This window comes from Pleurodeles waltl, chromosome 4_1 (assembly GCF_031143425.1).
Source record: "Pleurodeles waltl isolate 20211129_DDA chromosome 4_1, aPleWal1.hap1.20221129, whole genome shotgun sequence".
Taxonomy (NCBI): Eukaryota; Metazoa; Chordata; class Amphibia; order Caudata; family Salamandridae; genus Pleurodeles; species Pleurodeles waltl.
In genome coordinates this window covers 133,975,738-133,999,993 of record NC_090442.1, presented here as the reverse complement: position 1 = coordinate 133,999,993, position 24,256 = coordinate 133,975,738, and the positions used below count along the sequence as shown (strand labels likewise).

Below are 24,256 nucleotides of genomic sequence, written 5' to 3'. Positions count from 1 at the left end.
GGTCTGAAGAAAGATGACCACTTAACCTCCACCTCCTAAAACTTCCAGTGGCTTTCTTTGCCAGGTCCATCTTCAAAACGAACTGTACCATCTACAAAACCATCACAATCACCACCAATGCATATCTGGGTGACCACTTAAAACCTCTGTTGGCTCTCAATACACCGGCAGCCAAGACATCAAGAGCTGAAATGCAAAAAAAAAAAAAAAAAAGAGCTACCATGCATCCATCCTACATTTATGCTCCTAGGATCTGGAGTGACATCCCTGTATCTGTTAGGATGATGCACATCTTTAGAGTACATATTTTGCAATATGAATAATTTTCTATATTCAAATGCTGTGCATCCATACCAACATTTGTTGGTTTGGTCCTGAATCTGTCTTGTCAGTCAGTTTTTTTTGCGTGGTCACCATCTTCAGATTTTCTTTTTCGTCATCGTGTTTCGGAGCACAACAGAGGAACTTTGAAGATTTTTTTTTTTTTTCGTCAATCATCGAAAAACTGATTTTTCCCTTTTTTCACTGAGAAACAGTGAAGATCACTGAAAAGAATGGTCTTGAAGGCCAGAGAAGGGCAACTTTCCCCACCCAGACCAGTGAGCACCACATGGTCGGAGAATGCAGAGGCACGGAGAACACGGTATTTAAGTTTTGTCCCAACTAGCATCACATATTTGCACAGAGGAACCCCCACAAGTTGTGCAACTCGTGTCTTCCGAAAGACCAGCGCTCCAAGGACTGCGTGGCCTGTGCAGAATTCATCCTGAAAATCTTAGATGAGACTCAAGGAAGAATTGGCTCACTCCCAAAGGAACCAGGAATCGTTCAGGGACCTAGGCCTCTCCAGTGAACATTACGAGGGGAAATCAAGAAAGTCAAACCAGCACACGGTGGAGAGTCAGAGACTGAAGGAAGCATCCTCAATGTTGAGAGGATCGAGGCTGCAAGGAGAGTGGTGAGGGATGCTGAGTAGGCCATGCAGCAGAATGTAACAAAAGTGCACAAAGGCATGGATTCTGGATCATCAAAAGCTGTATTGATGTTGAAACACTCAATGACCTAAGGTCTGCCAAAGAGCAGCATGGATCCTGAGCAAATGAACACTGATGGGACAATCCCTTCAGCCAATCCTTGATGCCAGCGGGCACAAAAGAAGTGACAAATAAGATAGGAGGATCTCAAAAACAAAGAACCGGCGATCTTGAAAAGGAAAACCTCTTTCATGGCAGAAACCAAGCAATCTATCGGTCAAATGGAAAAAGCGCCACATCGCAGCTGAGATGGCAGCCCTCCTGCAGCGGGAGGAGTTTGACTCCTTGAGAGGATTTGGCATCTGTAGGAAGTTGGCTCTGTATGTGCTATTTCAAAGTAAGGAATAGCATGCACAGAGTCCAAGGGTTCCCCTTAGAGGTAAGATAGTGGCAAAAAGAGAATACTAATGCTCTATTTTGTGGTAGTGTGGTCGAGCAGTAGGCTTATCAAAGGAGTAGTGTTAAGCATTTGTTGTACATACACATAGACCATAAATGAGGTACACACACTCGGAGACAAATCCAGCCAATAGGTTTTGTTATAGAAAAATATCTTTTCGTAGTTTATTTTAAGAACCACAGGTTCAAATTTTACATGTAATATCTCATTTGAAAGGTATTGCAGGTAAGTACTCTAGGAACTTTGAATCATTACTTTAGCATGTATACTTTTTACATAAAACACAATAAGCTGTTTTAAAAGTGGACACTTAGTGCAATTTTCACAGTTCCTGGGGGAGGTAAGTTTTTGTTAGTTTGGACAGGTAAGTAAATCACTTACAAGTTTCAGGTTTGGGTCCAAGGTAGCCCACCGTTGGAGGTTCAGAGCAACCCCAAAGTTATCACACCAGCAGCTCAGGGCCGGTCAGGTGCAAAGGTCAAAGAGGTGCCCAAAACACATAGGCTTCAATGGAGAGAAGGGGGTGCCCCGGTTCCAGTCTGCCAGCAGGTAAGTACCCGTGTCTTCGGAGGGCAGACCAGGGGGGTTTTGTAGGGCACCGGGGGGGACACAAGTCAGCACGAAAAGTACACCCTCAGCAGCGCGGGGGCGGCCGGGTGCAGTGTGCAAACACGCGTCGGGTTTTCAATGGAAGTCAATGAGAGATCAAGGGATCTCTTCAGCGTCGCAGGCAGGCAAGGGGGGGCTCCTCGGGGTAGCCACCACCTGGGCAAGGGAGAGGGCCTCCTGGGGGTCACTCCTGCACAGAAGTTCCGTTTCTTTAGGGGCTGGGGGCTGCGGGTGCAGGGTCTTTCCCAGCCGTCGGGAAATGGAGTTCAGACAGTCGCGGTCAGGGGGAGCCTGGGGATTCCCTCTGCAGGCGTCGCTGTGGGGGCTCAGGGGGGACAACTTTGGTTACTCACAGTCGTAGAGTCGCCGGAGGGTCCTCCCTGAGTTGGTTGTTCTCCACCAGTCGAGTCGGGGTCGCCGGGTGCAGTGTTGCAAGTCTCACGCTTCTTGCGGGGAGTTGCAGGGGTCTTTAAATCTGCTCCTTGTTACAAAGTTGCAGTTCTTTTGGAGCAGTGCCGCTGTCCTCGGGAGTCTCTTGTCTTTTTCGAAGCAGGGCAGTCCTCAGAGGATTCAGAGGTCGCTGGTCCCTTGGAAAGCGTCGCTGGAGCAGGTTTCTTTGGAAGGCAGGAGACAGGCCGGTAAGTCTGGGGCCAAGGCAGTTGGTGTCTTCTGTTCTTCCTCTGCAGGGGTTTGTCAGCTCAGCAGTCCTTCTTCTTGTTAGTTGCAGGAATCTAAATTCTTAGGTTGAGGGAAGCCCTTAAATACTAAATTTAAGGGCGTGTTTAGGTCTGGGGGGTTAGTAGCCAATGGCTACTAGCCCTGAGGGTGGGTACACCCTCTTTGTGCCTCCTCCCAAGGGGAGGGGGTCACATTCCTATCCCTATTGGGGGAATCCTCCTTCTACAAGATGGAGGATTTCTAAAAGTCAGTCACCTCAGCTCAGGACACCTTAGGGGCTGTCCTGACTGGCCAGTGACTCCTCCTTGTTTTTCTCATTATCTCTCCTGGACTTGCCGCCAAAAGTGGGGGCTGGGTCCAGGGGGCGGGCATCTCCACTAGCTGGAGTGCCCTGGGGCATTGTAACACGAAGCTTGAGCCTTTGAAGCTCACTGCTAGGGGTTACAGTTCCTGCAGGGGGGAGGTGTGAAGCACCTCCACCCAGAGCAGGCTTTGTTTCTGTCCTCAGAGAGCACAAAGGCTCTCACCGCATGAGGTCAGACACTCGTCTTTCAGCAGCAGGCTGGCACAGACCAGTCAGTCCTGCACTGAACAATTGGGTAAAATACAGGGGGTATCTCTAAGATGCCCTCTGTGTGCATTTTTTAATAAATCCAACACTGGCATCAGTGTGGGTTTATTATTCTGAGAAGTTTGATACCAAACTTTCCAGTATTCAGTGTAGCCATTATGGAGCTGTGGAGTTCGTTTTTGACAGACTCCCAGACCATATACTCTTATGGCTACCCTGCACTTACAATGTCTAAGGTTTTGCTTAGACACTGTAGGGGCATAGTGCTCATGCACTGGTGCCCTCACCTATGGTATAGTGCACCCTGCCTTAGGGCTGTAAGGCCTACTAGAGGGGTGACTTATCTATATTGCATAGGCAGTGTGAGGTTGGCATGGCACCCTGAGGGGAGTGCCATGTCGACTTACTCGTTTTGTTCTCATCAGCACACACAAGCTGGCAAGCAGTGTGTCTGTGCTGAGTGAGGGGTCCCCAGGGTGGCATAAGATATGCTGCAGCCCTTAGAGACCTTCCCTGGCATCAGGGCCCTTGGTACCAGGGGTACCAGTTACAAGAGACTTACCTGGATGCCAGGGTGTGCCAATTGTGGAATCAAAAGTACATTTTAGGTGAAAGAACACTGGTGCTGGGGCCTGGTTAGCAGGGTCCCAGCACACTTCTCAGTCAAGTCAGCATCAGTATCAGGCAAAAAGTGGGGGGTAACTGCAACATGGAGCCATTTCTTTACAGCATCCCTCCAAAACCGTCGACGAAGATGTGTGACGACTGATCAAACTAGCCACCACCAGAAAAAGATTAAAAGAATGGATCTGGTGGGAAGGAAGATAGAAAGGGAAGCAGCTATTCAATGGATAATTGTGAATTTGAACACATTAAACTGCTATGGCCACCAACAGTGGGAGAAGGTGGAAGGCCTCATGCAACACCTTGCGGAGGAGTTTAAAAAGAAGGCCAAGGCAGTGATCTAGGAGAGGCAACTCTGACCTCAAGTTGGCATTGGATGCAGCAGGCACTACCAGCAGACGGGTATGCACAAGTAGCACCCTCTGAAGGCATGCATGGCTGAGAGTCTTTGGATTCAAGGCAGAGGAGCAGACATCTGTGGTCAACCTGCCTTTCACAGGGGAAGCCCTCTTCAGAACTGCTGTAGCACAGGACTACAGCAGATAAGAGGGCAATGAGTTGCCTAGACCATGGGGGTCTTTACATCTCCATCTGGAGATTGTGCATGGTACTGGAGATTTGGTCATCCTTTGTGAAGCTTCTCAGGAGGGCACGGTTTCTGATATCTAGGCTCTACAGATAATAATGGCCCAGCTGTCATCCACTCTTGATTTCTAATTTTTTATTTTCTTTATTTTTTGCCCTTCATTCCCAGGCAAGTAACCAGCATGAGGTCCCCATTCTAACATGGGCACCAAAAAGAACTAGAGGATGCCATCTCTGTGGCTCTGTAGTATGAATGGTTCGCAGTTCATATTTTCAACACTTGGCAATGGGTTCATAACAGTTTAGAGAATGCTTGGCTAATCCACTAACAGTTGATATGTCAGTGACTTATTGTTTGGCGAATCTGCCATGGGTATGTCATTGCCAGCACTGTCATGCATTCGTCTAATGATAGCTAGTATGTGAATCATGTTCTTGTGCCCATGGGGATTTTGCTCTGATGGCTGGCAGAAAATGAAAAACAAGCAAACGCAAGATCCATTCCTTTACAAATGCTTGAGATAGAGCTATTGGTGTTGTAAATTCATAACTGGACATTTCTTGCCACATAAATTGGTAAACTCTGCCTCATAATTTGGTCTTTTCCTGCCACATAATTCTAGTAGCACTTACTTTTACCTTCTGCGTTCTATCTGCAGTCAAAAATAAAAATGTTGCCATTTAGCATCCTAATTTAAATCTGCCTTGCTAATGCCAAATACCACTCATCAACCCACCATCAGAGTTGCTGGCTGTCTAATGCAATTCCCAAAACAAGACAACCACAAAGGTGTAACGAGAGAAACTAGAAGAGTCACCCACACATATCAAGAGTGTTCAAACAGTCATTTTGTAATACAGATGTTAAGTTGGCCTGAATCATGGACCTAATTGCAATAAGGAGAGATTAATAAAACATATACAATTATCCTATAAACCCAGTAAAAACCTTTATCAGAAATAAACGTTTGGCAATAGATTGCAATGCTCAGGACAGCCCCTAGAGGACACTACAAGGAAAATAGCATTTGTAAGAAGCATGGTCATGTTACCCTATGGGTAGCCCCTAGAGAGCATAACCAAACGAAAAGAAAATGACAAAGTATTGCACTGTAACCATATATTTAGCCCCGGGTAGTTGTAGTGCATTACACATTTTCAGGGCAAGCTGGCCTACCGTATTGATATTAGAAACGGGACCCTTAAAACACAAACTACTCCCAGCTGTAAAACAAAAGATCCAGTCATGAAAGAGGTTCAAGAGATACTGAATGGAGAGAGGGGTCATTTATAACCTAGAGTGGGGACCCAGAGATGCAGACACAGCAGGTTGTGGTGAAAGTTTTGAAGGTGGTCCCATTGTCCGCGGACGACAACATGCTGAGTTATGAGCAACATTGTAGGAAGTTGGCTCTGTATGTGCTATTTCAAAGTAAGGAATAGCATGCACAGAGTCCAAGGGTTCCCCTTAGAGGTAAAATAGTGGTAAAAATAGATAATACTAATGCTCTATTTTGTGGTAGTGTGGTCGAGCAGTAGGCTTATCCAAGGAGTAGTGTTAAGCATTTGTTGTACATACACAAGACAATAAATGAGGTACACACACTCAGAGGCAAATCCAGCCAATAGGTTTTTATATAGGAAAATATCTTTTCTTAGTTTATTTTAAGAACCACAGGTTCAAATTCTACATGTAATATCTCATTCGAAAGGTATTGCAGGTAAGTACTTTAGGAACTTCAAATCATCAAAATTGCATGTATACTTTTCAAGTTATTCACAAATAGCTGTTTTAAAAGTGGACACTTAGTGCAATTTTCACAGTTCCTAGGGGAGGTAAGTATTGGTTAGGTTAACCAGGTAAGTAAGACACTTACAGGGCTTAGTTCTTGGTCCAAGGTAGCCCACCGTTGGGGGTTCAGAGCAACCCCAAAGTCACCACACCAGCAGCTCAGGGCCGGTCAGGTGCAGAGTCCAAAGTGGTGCCCAAAACACATAGGCTAGAATGGAGAGAAGGGGGTGCCCCGGTTCCGGTCTGCTTGCAGGTAAGTACCCGCGTCTTCGGAGGGCAGACCAGGGGGGTTTTGTAGGGCACCGGGGGGGACACAAGTCCACACAGAAATTTCACCCTCAGCGGCGCGGGGGCGGCCGGGTGCAGTGTAGAAACAAGCGTCGGGTTCGCAATGTTAGTCTATGAGAGATCTCGGGATCTCTTCAGCGCTGCAGGCAGGCAAGGGGGGGATTCCTCGGGGAAACCTCCACTTGGGCAAGGGAGAGGGACTCCTGGGGGTCACTTCTCCAGTGAAAGTCCGGTCCTTCAGGTCCTGGGGGCTGCGGGTGCAGGGTCTCTCCCAGGTGTCGGGACTTTAGGCTCAAAAGAGTCGCGGTCAGGGGAAGCCTCGGGATTCCCTCTGCAGGCGGCGCTGTGGGGGCTCAGGGGGGACAGGTTTTGGTACTCACAGTATCAGAGTAGTCCTGGGGTCCCTCCTGAGGTGTTGGATCGCCACCAGTCGAGTCGGGGTCGCCGGGTGCAGTGTTGCAAGTCTCACGCTTCTTGCGGGGAGCTTGCAGGGATCTTTAAAGTTGCTGGAAACAAAGTTGCAGCTTTTCTTGGAGCAGGTCCGCTGTCCTCGGGAGTTTCTTGTCTTTTCGAAGCAGGGGCAGTCCTCAGAGGATGTCGAGGTCGCTGGTCCCTTCGGAAGGCGTCGCTGGAGCAGGATCTTTGGAAGGCAGGAGACAGGCCGGTGAGTTTCTGGAGCCAAGGCAGTTGTCGTCTTCTGGTCTTCCGCTGCAGGGGTTTTCAGCTGGGCAGTCCTTCTTCTTGTTGCAGGAATCTAATTTTCTAGGGTTCAGGGTAGCCCTTAAATACTAAATTTAAGGGCGTGTTTAGGTCTGGGGGGTTAGTAGCCAATGGCTACTAGCCCTGAGGGTGGGTACACCCTCTTTGTGCCTCCTCCCAAGGGGAGGGGGTCACAATCCTAACCCTATTGGGGGAATCCTCCATCTGCAAGATGGAGGATTTCTAAAAGTTAGAGTCACCTCAGCTCAGGACACCTTAGGGGCTGTCCTGACTGGCCAGTGACTCCTCCTTGTTGCTTTCTTTGTTCCCTCCAGCCTTGCCGCCAAAAGTGGGGGCCGTGGCCGGAGGGGGCGGGCAACTCCACTAAGCTGGAGTGCCCTGCTGGGCTGTGACAAAGGGGGGAGCCTTTGAGGCTCACCGCCAGGTGTCACAGTTCCTGCCTGGGGGAGGTGTTAGCATCTCCACCCAGTGCAGGCTTTGTTACTGGCCTCAGAGTGACAAAGGCACTCTCCCCATGGGGCCAGCAACATGTCTCTGGTGTGGCAGGCTGCTGGAACTAGTCAGCCTACACAGACAGTCGGTTAAGTTTCAGGGGGCACCTCTAAGGTGCCCTCTGGGGTGTATTTTGCAATAAACTGTACACTGGCATCAGTGTGCATTTATTGTGCTGAGAAGTTTGATACCAAACTTCCCAGTTTTCAGTGTAGCCATTATGGTGCTGTGGAGTTCGTGTTTGACAGACTCCCAGACCATATACTCTTATGGCTACCCTGCACTTACAATGTCTAAGGTTTTGTTTAGACACTGTAGGGGTACCATGCTCATGCACTGGTACCCTCACCTATGGTATAGTGCACCCTGCCTTAGGGCTGTAAGGCCTGCTAGAGGGGTGTCTTACCTATACTGCATAGGCAGTGAGAGGCTGGCATGGCACCCTGAGGGGAGTGCCATGTCGACTTACTCATTTTGTTCTCACTAGCACACACAGGCTTGTAAGCAGTGTGTCTGTGCTGAGTGAGGGGTCTCTAGGGTGGCATAAGACATGCTGCAGCCCTTAGAGACCTTCCTTGGCATCAGGGCCCTTGGTACTAGAAGTACCAGTTACAAGGGACTTATCTGAATGCCAGGGTGTGCCAATTGTGGATACAATGGTACATTTTAGGTGAAGGAACACTGGTGCTGGGGCCTGGTTAGCAGGGTCCCAGCACTCTTCTCAGTCAAGTCAGCATCAGTATCAGGCAAAAAGTGGGGGGTAACTGCAACAGGGAGCCATTTCTTTACACAAGCCCCCCCCAGCCCACAGGCCAGGAGACTCAGCCCAAGCTGGGAGAGTCTTCCTAGTCTGTCAGGCGAGGAAGAGTAGGAGAAATAGGCTGGTTAGTTGCAGGGCCTACTCTGCCTTACATCCTTCTGTTCAGGTCATTCCCTTTGGGGAACTGACCTACTTCCACGGTGATAGGACCTAGTCTGAATTGCCTCTTGTCTGCCTCTTCAATGTCTCCACCCATTCTTTCTATTTTGGTCTTAGAGGTATCCACCTCTGCTAACCTTATCTTGGCCAGGGTTACCCCTAGCTTACCCAGAGAGGTTACCCAGAGCTGGAGTAACCCCACCATGACCAATAGGGTCAGGGGGCCTAACTTGCTATTTGGCATGGGGTCAGACCACCATGCTAAGGATAGTGCAGCCATAAAGGCTAACACCCAGCAGAGGCCACTGACAGCTGTCAGTGCCCAGAACCACACCTTTAGCTCTTCACCTAAAAGGGAAGGGGCTAAGTTACAGGCCTCTTTGGGTTCAGGTTGCCTGTCTGCTGTATTAGAGTGGGGGGTTACCACATCTTGTAGTAAACACCCTTCTTCCACTCTTTCTTCTGTTAGCTGAGGAGCCACCCACTCAGGTTTAACAGTTGCCTGACTAGCCAGGATTTCTTGTGGGTCAGGTTGGACTTTATCAGGGCCATTTTTGGAGTTCTCCCCTACTGGAGCAGAATCTCCTTGGCTTGCTGTAACCTTGGCTAAAGGTTGTCCACCCTTCCTACTCTGTTTTCTTTTCTTCTTCTTCTGGGGCCTGCTTGCATTTACTGCAGAGGCAGGACTTCCAGAATCCTTGGGAGAGGACTGGCACTGGACCAGTTCCTCTCTTGGGCTCTGACTAAGCTCTGGGTAGTCATTTCCAAGGAGACAATCAAGGGGGGGGTCTGTACTGACTACTACCCTTCTCCAGCTAAGAGTGCCACCCACTTCTATGGGCACTAAAGCCACAGGCCTCTTAGTGACCCTGTCTAGGCTAACTCTTACCCTGGCAGTCTCACCTGGGATGTACTGGTTTGAGAGCACCAGCCTGTCATGCACAATAGTGTGACTGGCACAAGTGTCTCTCAGGGCAGTGGTTGGGATTCCATTCACCAGTAGGTGGTGGAAGTGTCTACTTCCCTCTGGAATCTCCAACTCACCTGTTGGGCCCTGTTTCCAGTTGAAGGCTAGGAAGACCTCCTCATCTGAGGAGTCATCTCCCATGGCTACACTGGTTACCCCAGGAATTTTGTTCTGGGGTTTGTTTTTGGGACAAGAAGTGTCCTTGGTGTGGTGCCCAGACTGTTTACAGTTGTGGCACCAGGCCTTAGTGGCATCCCAGTTCTTACCCTGGTACCCACCTTTGTTTTGGGTTGTGTCTTGGGGCCCACCCACCTGTTCTGGTTTTTGGGGGCCTACAGAGGACTCTTTTTCTTTGTTTCTAGTGTCACCCACTTTCTCCTGGGGAGTTTTTGTAACCCCTTTCTTTTGGTCACCCCCAGTGGAAGTTTTGGTTACCCTAGTCTTGACCCAGTGGTCTGCCTTCTTTCCCAATTCTTGGGGAGAAATTGGACCTAGGTCTACCAGATACTGATGCAACTTTTCATTGAAGCAGTTACTTAAAAGGTGTTCTTTCATAAACAAATTATAAAGCCCAACATAGTCACACACTTCATTTCCAGTTAACCAACCATCTAGTGTTTTTACTGAGTAGTCTACAAAATCAACCCAGGTCTGGCTCGAGGATTTTTGAGCCCCCCTGAATCTAATTCTATACTCCTCAGTGGAGAATCCAAAGCCCTCAATCAGGGTACCCTTCATGAGGTCATAAGATTCTGCATCTTTTCCAGAGAGTGTGAGGAGTCTATCCCTACACTTTCCAGTGAACATTTCCCAAAGGAGAGCACCCCAGTGAGATCTGTTTACTTTTCTGGTTACACAAGCCCTCTCAAAAGCTGTGAACCATTTGGTGATGTCATCACCATCTTCATATTTTGTTACAATCCCTTTGGGGATTTTTAGGATGTCAGGAGAATCTCTGACCCTATTTAAGTTGCTGCCACCATTGATGGGACCTAGGCCCATCTCTTTTCTTTCCCTTTCTATGGCTAGGAGCTGCTTTTCCAAAGCCAATCTTTTGACCATCCTGGCTAACAGGGGGTCATCTTCACTGGAGTTCTCCTCAGTGATTTCAGAGGTGTTGGTCTCTCCTGTGAGGGAACCAGCATCTCTGACTATTATTTTTGGAGTCAGGGTTTGAGGGACCCTGTTCTCCCTAGATAGGACTGGTAGGGGGGAATTTTCCTCCAAGTCACTATCCTCTTCCTCTGAGTTGCCACCCTCAGAGGGGTTGGCCTTTTCAAACTCTGCCAAAAGCTCCTGGAGCTGTATTTTGGTAGGTTTGGGGCCCATTGTTATTTTCTTTATTTTACAGAGTGACCTTAGCTCCCTCATCTTAAGATGGAGGTAAGGTGTGGTGTCGAGTTCCACCACAGTCACATCTGAGCTAGACATTTTGCTTCTAAAAGTTGGAATACTTTTTAAGAATCTACAACTGGTTCTAGAATCTAATTTCAAACTTTTACAAACTTTTAAACTCTAAAAGAAATGCTAAACAGGATCTAACACAAGGCCCTAGCAGGTCTTTTAAGAATTTAGAAAACTTTTCAAATTGCAAAAATCAATTTCTAATGACAATTTTGGAATTTGTCGTGTGATCAGGTATTGGCTGAGTAGTCCAGCAAATGCAAAGTCTTGTACCCCACCGCTGATCCACCAATGTAGGAAGTTGGCTCTGTATGTGCTATTTCAAAGTAAGGAATAGCATGCACAGAGTCCAAGGGTTCCCCTTAGAGGTAAAATAGTGGTAAAAATAGATAATACTAATGCTCTATTTTGTGGTAGTGTGGTCGAGCAGTAGGCTTATCCAAGGAGTAGTGTTAAGCATTTGTTGTACATACACAAGACAATAAATGAGGTACACACACTCAGAGGCAAATCCAGCCAATAGGTTTTTATATAGGAAAATATCTTTTCTTAGTTTATTTTAAGAACCACAGGTTCAAATTCTACATGTAATATCTCATTCGAAAGGTATTGCAGGTAAGTACTTTAGGAACTTCAAATCATCAAAATTGCATGTATACTTTTCAAGTTATTCACAAATAGCTGTTTTAAAAGTGGACACTTAGTGCAATTTTCACAGTTCCTAGGGGAGGTAAGTATTGGTTAGGTTAACCAGGTAAGTAAGACACTTACAGGGCTTAGTTCTTGGTCCAAGGTAGCCCACCGTTGGGGGTTCAGAGCAACCCCAAAGTCACCACACCAGCAGCTCAGGGCCGGTCAGGTGCAGAGTCCAAAGTGGTGCCCAAAACACATAGGCTAGAATGGAGAGAAGGGGGTGCCCCGGTTCCGGTCTGCTTGCAGGTAAGTACCCGCGTCTTCGGAGGGCAGACCAGGGGGGTTTTGTAGGGCACCGGGGGGGACACAAGTCCACACAGAAATTTCACCCTCAGCGGCGCGGGGGCGGCCGGGTGCAGTGTAGAAACAAGCGTCGGGTTCGCAATGTTAGTCTGAGAGATCTCGGGATCTCTTCAGCGCTGCAGGCAGGCAAGGGGGGGATTCCTCGGGGAAACCTCCACTTGGGCAAGGGAGAGGGACTCCTGGGGGTCACTTCTCCAGTGAAAGTCCGGTCCTTCAGGTCCTGGGGGCTGCGGGTGCAGGGTCTCTCCCAGGTGTCGGGACTTTAGGCTCAAAAGAGTCGCGGTCAGGGGAAGCCTCGGGATTCCCTCTGCAGGCGGCGCTGTGGGGGCTCAGGGGGGACAGGTTTTGGTACTCACAGTATCAGAGTAGTCCTGGGGTCCCTCCTGAGGTGTTGGATCGCCACCAGTCGAGTCGGGGTCGCCGGGTGCAGTGTTGCAAGTCTCACGCTTCTTGCGGGGAGCTTGCAGGGATCTTTAAAGTTGCTGGAAACAAAGTTGCAGCTTTTCTTGGAGCAGGTCCGCTGTCCTCGGGAGTTTCTTGTCTTTTCGAAGCAGGGGCAGTCCTCAGAGGATGTCGAGGTCGCTGGTCCCTTCGGAAGGCGTCGCTGGAGCAGGATCTTTGGAAGGCAGGAGACAGGCCGGTGAGTTTCTGGAGCCAAGGCAGTTGTCGTCTTCTGGTCTTCCGCTGCAGGGGTTTTCAGCTGGGCAGTCCTTCTTCTTGTTGCAGGAATCTAATTTTCTAGGGTTCAGGGTAGCCCTTAAATACTAAATTTAAGGGCGTGTTTAGGTCTGGGGGGTTAGTAGCCAATGGCTACTAGCCCTGAGGGTGGGTACACCCTCTTTGTGCCTCCTCCCAAGGGGAGGGGGTCACAATCCTAACCCTATTGGGGGAATCCTCCATCTGCAAGATGGAGGATTTCTAAAAGTTAGAGTCACCTCAGCTCAGGACACCTTAGGGGCTGTCCTGACTGGCCAGTGACTCCTCCTTGTTGCTTTCTTTGTTCCCTCCAGCCTTGCCGCCAAAAGTGGGGGCCGTGGCCGGAGGGGGCGGGCAACTCCACTAAGCTGGAGTGCCCTGCTGGGCTGTGACAAAGGGGGGAGCCTTTGAGGCTCACCGCCAGGTGTCACAGTTCCTGCCTGGGGGAGGTGTTAGCATCTCCACCCAGTGCAGGCTTTGTTACTGGCCTCAGAGTGACAAAGGCACTCTCCCCATGGGGCCAGCAACATGTCTCTGGTGTGGCAGGCTGCTGGAACTAGTCAGCCTACACAGACAGTCGGTTAAGTTTCAGGGGGCACCTCTAAGGTGCCCTCTGGGGTGTATTTTGCAATAAACTGTACACTGGCATCAGTGTGCATTTATTGTGCTGAGAAGTTTGATACCAAACTTCCCAGTTTTCAGTGTAGCCATTATGGTGCTGTGGAGTTCGTGTTTGACAGACTCCCAGACCATATACTCTTATGGCTACCCTGCACTTACAATGTCTAAGGTTTTGTTTAGACACTGTAGGGGTACCATGCTCATGCACTGGTACCCTCACCTATGGTATAGTGCACCCTGCCTTAGGGCTGTAAGGCCTGCTAGAGGGGTGTCTTACCTATACTGCATAGGCAGTGAGAGGCTGGCATGGCACCCTGAGGGGAGTGCCATGTCGACTTACTCATTTTGTTCTCACTAGCACACACAGGCTTGTAAGCAGTGTGTCTGTGCTGAGTGAGGGGTCTCTAGGGTGGCATAAGACATGCTGCAGCCCTTAGAGACCTTCCTTGGCATCAGGGCCCTTGGTACTAGAAGTACCAGTTACAAGGGACTTATCTGAATGCCAGGGTGTGCCAATTGTGGATACAATGGTACATTTTAGGTGAAGGAACACTGGTGCTGGGGCCTGGTTAGCAGGGTCCCAGCACTCTTCTCAGTCAAGTCAGCATCAGTATCAGGCAAAAAGTGGGGGGTAACTGCAACAGGGAGCCATTTCTTTACAAACATGTTTTTAAAGAATGCCCTGCAAAGCATTATGGGACGACTGAGTACAGCAAATACTGTAGTATGTTGATTGTAGTGCTCAGAACAGCCTCTAGAGGACACCACATGGTCACGTAATCATATAATAATTAGCCCCTAGAGAGCATAACCACATGAAATTAGAATGACGCAAAGTAATGTAGTGCAACCATATATTTAGCACCTAGAGGGCATAGAGCCTGGCACATTTTCAGGCCTACAAGGCCTACTGCAATACTAAAGCCCTCAGAACGCAAACTACTCCAAGCTGTAATCCAAAGGTTCCCAGCCATAAAAGAGCTTCAAAAGGGACTGAATGGTGGGAGGGGTTATTATTTTGGGCCCCCCACTAACCTTGTGTGGGGACCTGTAGATGACCAAAAAAGAAACAGGGTGGGTGTTATGCTGAATGTTTTGGTGGTGGCCCCATTGTCCTAAGAGCACCACAGGCTGAGTTATGGGCAGAAGTATTTTGAAAAAGAATGCTTGCAACCGATTGTGGGGCGACTTTTCCAGAGTGCAGTGAATATTGTGGTATTTGCTTTCCTGATGTACGGGATTTCTGTGGTTTTTACATAAAGCATTTATCAATTATAAGTGTTTTTTTTGGGGGGAAAGCTAAAGAGCGTGAAGGGGAGAGCCAAAATAAATTACTGATTAGGTAAGTGTGAACAATGTGACCAGCACTCCAATACCGCCTTGGAGTACGTGCTGTTGGCGCTGTTCGCCATGGAGCATCAAGAAAAAAGACTAAAGAAAAAAAAATAGTTAACTTAGTATTGGAACTTTCATAGATTCACACCACCCTTTAGAACCTTCCTGAGAGAAGCTCCAGTTCCTCAGATTTTCTACCGCATGTTGTGCTAAGGAGTCTCCTCAGAGTTCTGCTCTTTCTCTTTATTTTGGAATACCCAAAAGATTATACTTTCTCAACTAATTCTGAATGATACCTGGTAAGGCTTCCACCATGTCTGACAAGGAGAGAAAGGGTTTATTCAGCAAAACCTGTGGTAAAAAGAGGTTGCACTCTGAAGACCCTCACCAGAACTGCATATACTGCCTTTATCCACACCACTCTGCAAAGGACTGCAAGGTAGGTCGCACCTTTTCCTCTAAAACCCTGAAGGATAGAGAAGGTAGATTGTTGATATGGCTGCAGAAACTTAAATCTAGAGACAATCCAGTCTCTGATCCCGGGAGTGATGAGTCCTCTACATCCTCCAGGAGATCACATAAGAGATGCCTCCTCAGTGAAGGTCCTCCTCAGAGCAGCCAAGGAAAGCCTATTAAAATACCACCTCAGGGCCCTACAAAGGCCACAGGCCTTCTTCATATCATCACAAAAGGGGAAAGAGGACATTCAAGCAGCTTCGAGAGACCTAAAAAATCATCTGTACCTCCTACTCTTCAGTCCTAAGTCATTTCACTCCTTAAAGAAGCCTTCCTCTCCTCCTCCTCCAGTCGACAGACCAGTTTTGAAAACCCCACCGTCGGTGACAACCTTGTTGTCGATGGCAACAACATCTGTCCCACCGTCGACTACAATCCTGATGACGGCCTTTCTGACGACGACTTATCCACCGTCAACGAGGTCACCATCAGCATTGTCGACGAGGACTTGTACTACTTCTGCATCGTCCACGATGGTAACTTTGGTATCCTCATTACTGTCCTCGTCAACGGTAGCCTTCACCACAAAGCTGTCGTCGGTTAAAATATCTTCCAAATCTTCATTGATGAAGACAGCATCGATGAGTGCCCCTTTCACACCACCGACGAGTCTACGACACAGGTGACAAGCTCGTAAATGACACTGTTGACGAGGGAAAAAATTCACAAAAAGCAGGAAACCACCAAAATTACACTGGAGCATACTTTTCCAAGTAAGACAACTGCTTTAATACCAGTCCATCTTCTTGAGGGTGACGTGTCAGATGATGAAGGTCCATTTGCAGAGCGCACAGCCATTCACAGTTAAATGTAAAGTATCAAGAGGAGGACGACAAGTATAGTGAAGCTAATGATCCACAATACTATGCAGATGAACAACTATATCGTGAGGGTTTTTACATGCCAAATACTTCAATAACTGACTTGCAGGCAATGCTAGCCAACTACAGACGGTGTGTTCCAGCCACAGAAGTAGAACAACCTCAGCCATTATCTTCAACGTCTCGGGTAGCCACCCCGTCAGAGGCCTACCACTTTACATTTGGCAAATGTAGTCATGCCTGATATGACCCTCCCACAAGACACTGATACATATAGGAAGTAGAACAAGAGAAAGGCGAGCTCCTCGAAAACCAGTCGGAGTGGGACCAATATATTATTCCAGCCCCACCTTTTTCCTTTATCGTAAAAGTAGACTCCCCTCCAGTGGACATCAGAGGATTCCTTAATCTTATGGAAAGAGCTGCTAAACGATTTGCACTTCCCATGCCATCCAAGCAAACTGATTGCTTTCTCTGACTTTAAGGAGTCATTCCAAAGATCAGTGGGCTCCATGCCAATGGTCAGTTACATCTGGGAAGAAGGATTGAAAATCTTGCAAAACCCAGCGACAGTCACAACAGTGCTTCCACGGCTACACAAAAAATATAAAGCACCTGAAGATGCACCAGTATGCTTGACTGGTCACCCTTACCCAGATTCTGTGGTTACGCAGGCAGAACAGAGAAGATCCCAAAATCCCTCCCCACCAATATCCGCACCTCCGGCAAGGAAGGAAGAGGATTAGACAATATCAGCAAAAAGTGTTCTTCAATGTCCAGTCTAACTGTAAGAGCGGCTAACTCCCTTGCGCTTTTAGATAGGTATGACAGACAATTATGGGATGACAGCGCCCCATATATTGAACAACTGCTGGAGGACACTAAACTGAAGCCAGAAAGATATTACATGAAGGAGAACGCACATCAGCAGAGATAATTAATTATACAATGCACATAGCCACTACTGCATTTCGTCAGCTTGCAGGGGCTGCTGTCCTCAGAAGGCAAGGTTGGTTGAAGTCACATAATTTCATCCGGAGGTACAAAAAAAGATATTAGACCTTCTGTTTGATGGACAAGCACTTTTTGGAAAGCATATTGATGAGGCATTACAGTCAATTAAATCTGACACAGACAGCAAAATCTTTGGGAACACTGCAGTTTCTAAAGTCTTCCTTTCATGCCACGAGAGGATGTGGAATGCCTTCATACAGGCGAGGATATCATCAGTTTAGATATCCATCGTTCACATCCACCTCCCAGCAATTTCGCCAGCAATACTCCTAAAGGCAACCTCCACAAGCGGCCTACAATAGGTCTACCACCAGAGGACGTTCAAGTGGTCCAACTAAAGCCTCGCTCCCAGAGCATGATGTATCGACGGCTCTAGCTACCCCCAAACATCTACCTTTAAATCTAGGAGTAAACATTTCTTTATTTCTCCAGCAATGGCAAACCATAACATCGGACCAGTAGGTCTTACAACAGGTAAAATCTGGACATACGCTGGAGTTTGTCCAAATACCTCTTCCTTGCAAGACTTCTCCAAGATATCTGCACCAACTCAAGATGGAGATCAACAAAATGCTTCTCAAGGGTGCAATAGAAAAGGTACCACCATTACAGAGAGGGAAAGGATTTTACTCCAGATTCTTCCTCATTCACAAGAAATGGAAGGATTGGAGACCGATCCTCTATCTCAGGGAGTTAAACACCTATTTGAAAAAGCAATCGTTCTGCATGATAACTCCACAGGATGTCCTTCTCTGGTTGAACCACAGAGACTTTGTCTACCCTAGACCTGAAGGATGAATACTTCCACATCCCAATTCATCCAACCTATTCGTACCTAAGATTCATGGTAGCCGGAAGCCATTTTCAATTTTGAGTCCTTCCATTCAGTCTTAAATCAGCTCCCAGGATATTCACAAAGTGCCTAGCTCCTATTGCAGGCTTTCTCAAAAGAAGAAAGCATCAAGTATTCCCATAGTTAGGCGATTGGCTGATAAAAGCAAACATCTCAGCAGCACGCAGGTCAACAAAAAAGTGCATTACTCAACAACTTAGGTCTAACTATAACTTGTGAGACGTCCAAAACAAACCCATCACGCACAATCGCATTGCTAAGGGCAAACCTGAACACTCAATTCAGCATAGCGTGCCCCACTGTAGAAAGGCAACAAAAACTGCTATCTCTGGTAGAGTCGGTGCAAAGAAAATAATTGATTTCAGTACGCCTTTACAAGTAGTTATTGGGAATGTCTTCATGCATCCCTCTAGTTCATTTTGCAGACTCAAAATGTGTCCCCTCCAGGAACAGCTCATTATGCAGTGAGTACAGGTATAGTGAGGAATCTCTCAGCAGACTAAAATCAGTCTCATATATGGGAACTGGACCAGTTCATGGTTAACCAAATGGTTTCTCAGTGGGTAACACCAAACCTCGACCTCTTCGCCAGCCGGACAAACAGCAAATGCCAATACTACGCAAGTTGGCATCACCAACTGGGTTGATCATGGGGGAACGCGTTTTCCATAGCATGGGCTGGAATCTTTGCTTACACTTTTCCACCTGTTCCTTTGATCCCGAGGGTCCTAACCAAAATGAAGAGGGAACCATGCACACTGATATTAATAGCTCCATAATGGCCTTGCCAGCATTGGTTCAGGGAGCTTCTTTTCTCAGTGAAACCTCGCATCCCACTAAATATATCTCTGCATCTGCTGACAATGCACAACAAACAAGTCTTGCATCTGAATCCTCAATCAATGCAATTATCAGCATGGCTCCTGAGGACCATGTGTTTGCACATCTGGACATCCCAGAGGAGTGCAGATATATACTATCAAGGGCCAGAGCAATTAGCACCAACAAAACGTATTCATATCAATAGAAGAGGTTCTGTTTGTGGTGCCAACAGCAGCTTGATCCTATTTCCTCATCACTGGAAGAAATAATGCATCATCTGTTGCATCTGGCACACTCAGGTCTTGCCCACTCGCCCATAAGGGTTCTCCTGGCAGCAATTTTGTCTTTTAGATGATCAGGTTGTTTACCTTTGTTATGGTCCTCCAGGTTAATTAAACAATTTCTAAAGGGGCTTTTCAGAGTTTTTCCACCCTTCAGACCTCCTCCTCCCTTTTTGAATCTCAACATTGTTCTTGCGCAATTCACGAAGTAACCATTTGAGCCAATCCGTTGGGCTTCTATTAAATTCCTTTCCTGGAAAGTGGCTCTCCTCACTGCTCTGTCAGCCAGGTGAGAGTCAGTGAGATTCAAGCACTGTCTATACAAGATCCCTTTTTACAGATTAAACAGGATAAAATAATCTTGGGCATGAACCCATGCTTCATATCAAAAGTCCCCTCGGACTTCCATTTAAACGAGCCTCTAGTTTTGAAATATTGTGTTTGATGGCATCTGTCGCTGTAGATACGCATGTTTTGCATAGCTCGCCATCTGGTGTTGGGTCGGAGTGTTACAAGTTGTTTTTCTTCGAAGAAGTCTTTCGAGTCACGGGACCGAGTGACTCCTCCTTTTGTCTCCATTGCGCATGGGCGTCGACTCCATCTTCGATTGTTTTTTTTCCGCCATCGGTTTCGGACGTGTTCCTGTCGCTCCGAGTTTCGGAACGGAAAAACAGCTAAATTTTAGAAGATTTTCGTCGGTATTGTTGCGTTCGGGATCGGCGTAGTTGGAGTCAACACCGCATCGAAGATCGAAGAGTTCCGGAGCCCTTCGGGGTAGTTTTCGATCCCCCGTCGGGGCCTGCTCGGCCCGACCGCGTGTAGAAGAACGCCGATGGAACGGACCCCGTTCCGTTTCTGTCCCAAATGCCACAAAAAATACCCCTATACAGACCAACACTTGGTCTGTAACCTGTGCCTGTCACCTGAGCACAGTGAAGACACTTGCGAGGCCTGTCGTGCGTTCCGGTCCCGAAAAACACTCCGAGACCGTCGAGCCAGAAGACTTCAAATGGCGTCCACGCCGACAGCCCACCGAGAGTTCGAGGTACAGGAACAGGAAGAAACCTTTTCGATACACGAATCGGACTCCGAGGAATTCGACGATCCACGAACCGTGAGTAAGACGTCGAAAACCACTCATAAGAAGATTGTCAAGGCCCAGGGGACGCCACTGCCACCAGGCCATGGCTCCACCCATAAATTCGGTGACCGACCGTCGGCACCGAAAAAGGCCCAAACAGTGCAGAGACCGTCCGACTCCGGTCGAGACACCGGCACGCAGCCTTCTCGGGACCGAGAAAGTGCTGGAGACATACATCGACACCGAGATAGCGGTGTAGACACGGCTCGACGCCGAGACAGCGGCACCGATGAAGATCGACGCCGAGATGTTTCGACTCCGAAAAAGAAAAAAGTCACCTCGGAGCCGAAAAAAGATGCAGACAGGATTTCGGTGCCAAAACAACCTGCAACCGACCCAGTTTCAGGCTCTTATACAGAAGAGCAATCAATCACCTCCCAAATGCGAAAGCATAGGTTTGAGGAAGACCTGCAATCCACTGATGTAGACCATACGCAGAAACGTATTTTTATTCAGCAGGGGACAGGAAAGATAAGCACCCTTCCCCCTATTAGGAGAAAGAGAAGACTGGAATTTCAAACTGACCAAACACCACAAACAAAAATGGTGAAAAAGGTTACTCCGCCACCCTCTCCTCCACCTATAATTCACGTCTCACCAGCACAAACTCCATCACATTCCCCGGCTCACACCACCATGAGCCAAGGTGACCAGGATCAGGACGCATGGGACTTGTACGATGCCCCTGTGTCAGATAACAGTCCGGAGGCATACCCTACAAAGCCATCACCACCAGAAGACAGTACTGCATATTCTCAGGTGGTGGCTAGAGCAGCACAATTCCACAATGTAAGCCTCCACTCAGAACAAGTCGAGGATGACTTTCTATTCAACACCCTCTCCACCACCCACAGCTCCTACCAAAGCCTGCCTATGCTCCCTGGTATGCTTCGGCACGCAAAAGACATCTTTAAGGAGCCGGTCAAAAGTAGGGCAATCACACCAAGGGTGGAAAAAAAGTATAAAGCGCCTACTACAGACCCTATTTTCATAACTTCACAGCTGCCACCAGATTCTGTCGTTGTAGGAGCAGCTAGGAAAAGGGCCAACTCCCCCCCCCCCCCCCCCCCCAGATAAGGAAAGCCGCAAGTTCGATGCAGCTGGAAAGAGAGTCTCAGCACAAGCTGCAAACCAGTGGCACATCGCTAACTCACAGGCACTACTTGCGCGCTATGACAGAGCCCATTGGGATGAGATGCAACATCTCATTGAACATCTACCCAAAGACCTACAAAAGAGGGCAAAGCAAGTGGTTGAGGAAGGACAGAACATTTCAAACAACCAGATACGCTCCTCCATGGACGCAGCAGACACAGCTGCAAGAACAATAAATACATCTGTGACCATCAGAAGGCATGCATGGCTACGAACGTCTGGGTTTAAACCAGAGATTCAGCAGGCAGTTCTCAATATGCCTGTAAGGAAATGCCTCCTTGGCATGGTTGCCCCCTGACTTTTTGCCTTTGCTGATGCTATGTGTAAGGAAATGCCTCCTTGGCATGGTTGCCCCCTGACTTTTTGCCTTTGCTGATGCTATGTTTACAATTGAAAGTGTGCTGAGGCCTGCTAACCAGGCCCCAGCACCAGTGTTCTTTCCCTAACCTGTACTTTTGTATCCACAATTGGCAGACCCTGGCATCCAGATAAGTCCCTTGTAACTGGTACTTCTAGTACCAAGGGCCCTGATGCCAAGGAAGGTCTCTAAGGGCTGCAGCATGTCTTATGCCACCCTGGAGACCTCTCACTCAGCACAGACACACTGCTTGCCAGCTTGTGTGTGCTAGTGAGGACAAAACGAGTAAGTCGACATGGCACTCCCCTCAGGGTGCCATGCCAGCCTCTCACTGCCTATGCAGTATAGGTAAGACACCCCTCTAGCAGGCCTTACAGCCCTAAGGCAGGGTGCACTATACCATAGGTGAGGGTACCAGTGCATGAGCCTGGTACCCCTACGGTGTCTAAACAAAACCTTAGACATTGTAAGTGCAGGGTAGCCATAAGAGTATATGGTCTGGGAGTCTGTCAAACACGAACTCCACAGCACCATAATGGCTACACTGAAAACTGGGAAGTTTGGTATCAAACTTCTCAGCACAATAAATGCACACTGATGCCAGTGTACATTTTATTGTAAAATACACCCCAGAGGGCACCTTAGAGGTGCCCCCTGAAACTTAACCGACTATCTGTGTAGGCTGACTAGTTTTAGCAGCCTGCCACAAACCGAGACATGTTGCTGGCCCCATGGGGAGAGTGCCTTTGTCACTCTGAGGCCAGTAACAAAGCCTGCACTGGGTGGAGATGCTAACACCTCCCCCAGGCAGGAATTGTCACACCTGGCGGTGAGCCTCAAAGGCTCACCTCCTTTGTGCCAACCCAGCAGGACACTCCAGCTAGTGGAGTTGCCCGCCCCCTCCGGCCAGGCCCCACTTTTGGCGGCAAGGCCGGAGAAAATAATGAGAAAAACAAGGAGGAGTCACTGGCCAGTCAGGACAGCCCCTAAGGTGTCCTGAGCTGAAGTGACTCTAACTTTTAGAAATCCTCCATCTTGCAGATGGAGGATTCCCCCAATAGGGTTAGGATTGTGACCCCCTCCCCTTGGGAGGAGGCACAAAGAGGGTGTACCCACCCTCAGGGCTAGTAGCCATTGGCTACTAACCCCCCAGACCTAAACACGCCCTTAAATTTAGTATTTAAGGGCTACCCTGAACCCTAGAAAATTAGATTCCTGCAACTACAAGAAGGACTGCCTAGCTGAAAACCCCTGCAGAGGAAGACCAGAAGACGACAACTGCCTTGGCTCCAGAAACTCACCGGCCTGTCTCCTGCCTTCCAAAGATCCTGCTCCAGCGACGCCTTCCAAAGGGACCAGCGACCTCGACATCCTCTGAGGACTGCCCCTGCTTCGAAAAGACAAGAAACTCCCGAGGACAGCGGACCTGCTCCAAGAAAGGCTGCAACTTTGTTTCCAGCAGCCTTGAAAGAACCCTGCAAGCTCCCCGCAAGAAGCGTGAGACTTGCAACACTGCACCCGGCGACCCCGACTCGGCTGGTGGAGATCCAACACCTCAGGAGGGACCCCAGGACTACTCTGATACTGTGAGTACCAAAACCTGTCCCCCCTGAGCCCCCACAGCGCCGCCTGCAGAGGGAATCCCGAGGCTTCCCCTGACCGCGACTCTTTGAACCTAAAGTCCCGACGCCTGGGAGAGACCCTGCACCCGCAGCCCCCAGGACCTGAAGGACCGGACTTTCACTGGAGAAGTGACCCCCAGGAGTCCCTCTCCCTTGCCCAAGTGGAGGTTTCCCCGAGGAATCCCCCCCTTGCCTGCCTGCAGCGCTGAAGAGATCCCGAGATCTCCCATTGACTTCCATTACAAACCCGACGCTTGTTTCTACACTGCACCCGGCCGCCCCCGCGCTGCTGAGGGTGAAATTTCTGTGTGGGCTTGTGTCCCCCCCGGTGCCCTACCAAACCCCCCTGGTCTGCCCTCCGAAGACGCGGGTACTTACCTGCAAGCAGACCGGAACCGGGGCACCCCCTTCTCTCCATTCTAGCCTATGTGTTTTGGGCACCACTTTGAACTCTGCACCTGACCGGCCCTGAGCTGCTGGTGTGGTGACTTTGGGGTTGCTCTGAACCCCCAACGGTGGGCTACCTTGGACCAAGAACTGAACCCTGTAAGTGACTTACTTACCTGGTAAAACTAACAAAAACTTACCTCCCCCAGGAACTGTGAAAATTGCACTAAGTGTCCACTTTTAAAACAGCTATTTGTCAATAACTTGAAAAGTATACATGCAATTTTGATGATTTGAAGTTCCTAAAGTACTTACCTGCAATACCTTTCGAATGAGATATTACATGTAGAATTTGAACCTGTGGTTCTTAAAATAAACTAAGAAAAGATATTTTTCTATATAAAAACCTATTGGCTGGATTTGTCTCTGAGTGTGTGTACCTCATTTATTGTCTATGTGTATGTACAACAAATGCTTAACACTACTCCTTGGATAAGCCTACTGCTCGACCACACTACCACAAAATAGAGCATTAGTATTATCTATTTTTACCAC

The 24,256-nt window shown here is 48.4% G+C and overlaps 1 protein-coding gene across 2 annotated transcripts in view; it reads left to right on the top strand.

Annotated features, from left to right (window-relative positions):
• KDM7A (lysine demethylase 7A) overlaps window positions 1-24,256 on the top strand; it is a 354,974-nt gene that overhangs the window by 221,853 nt on the left and 108,865 nt on the right. The gene's annotated exons all lie outside the window — the stretch shown is intronic.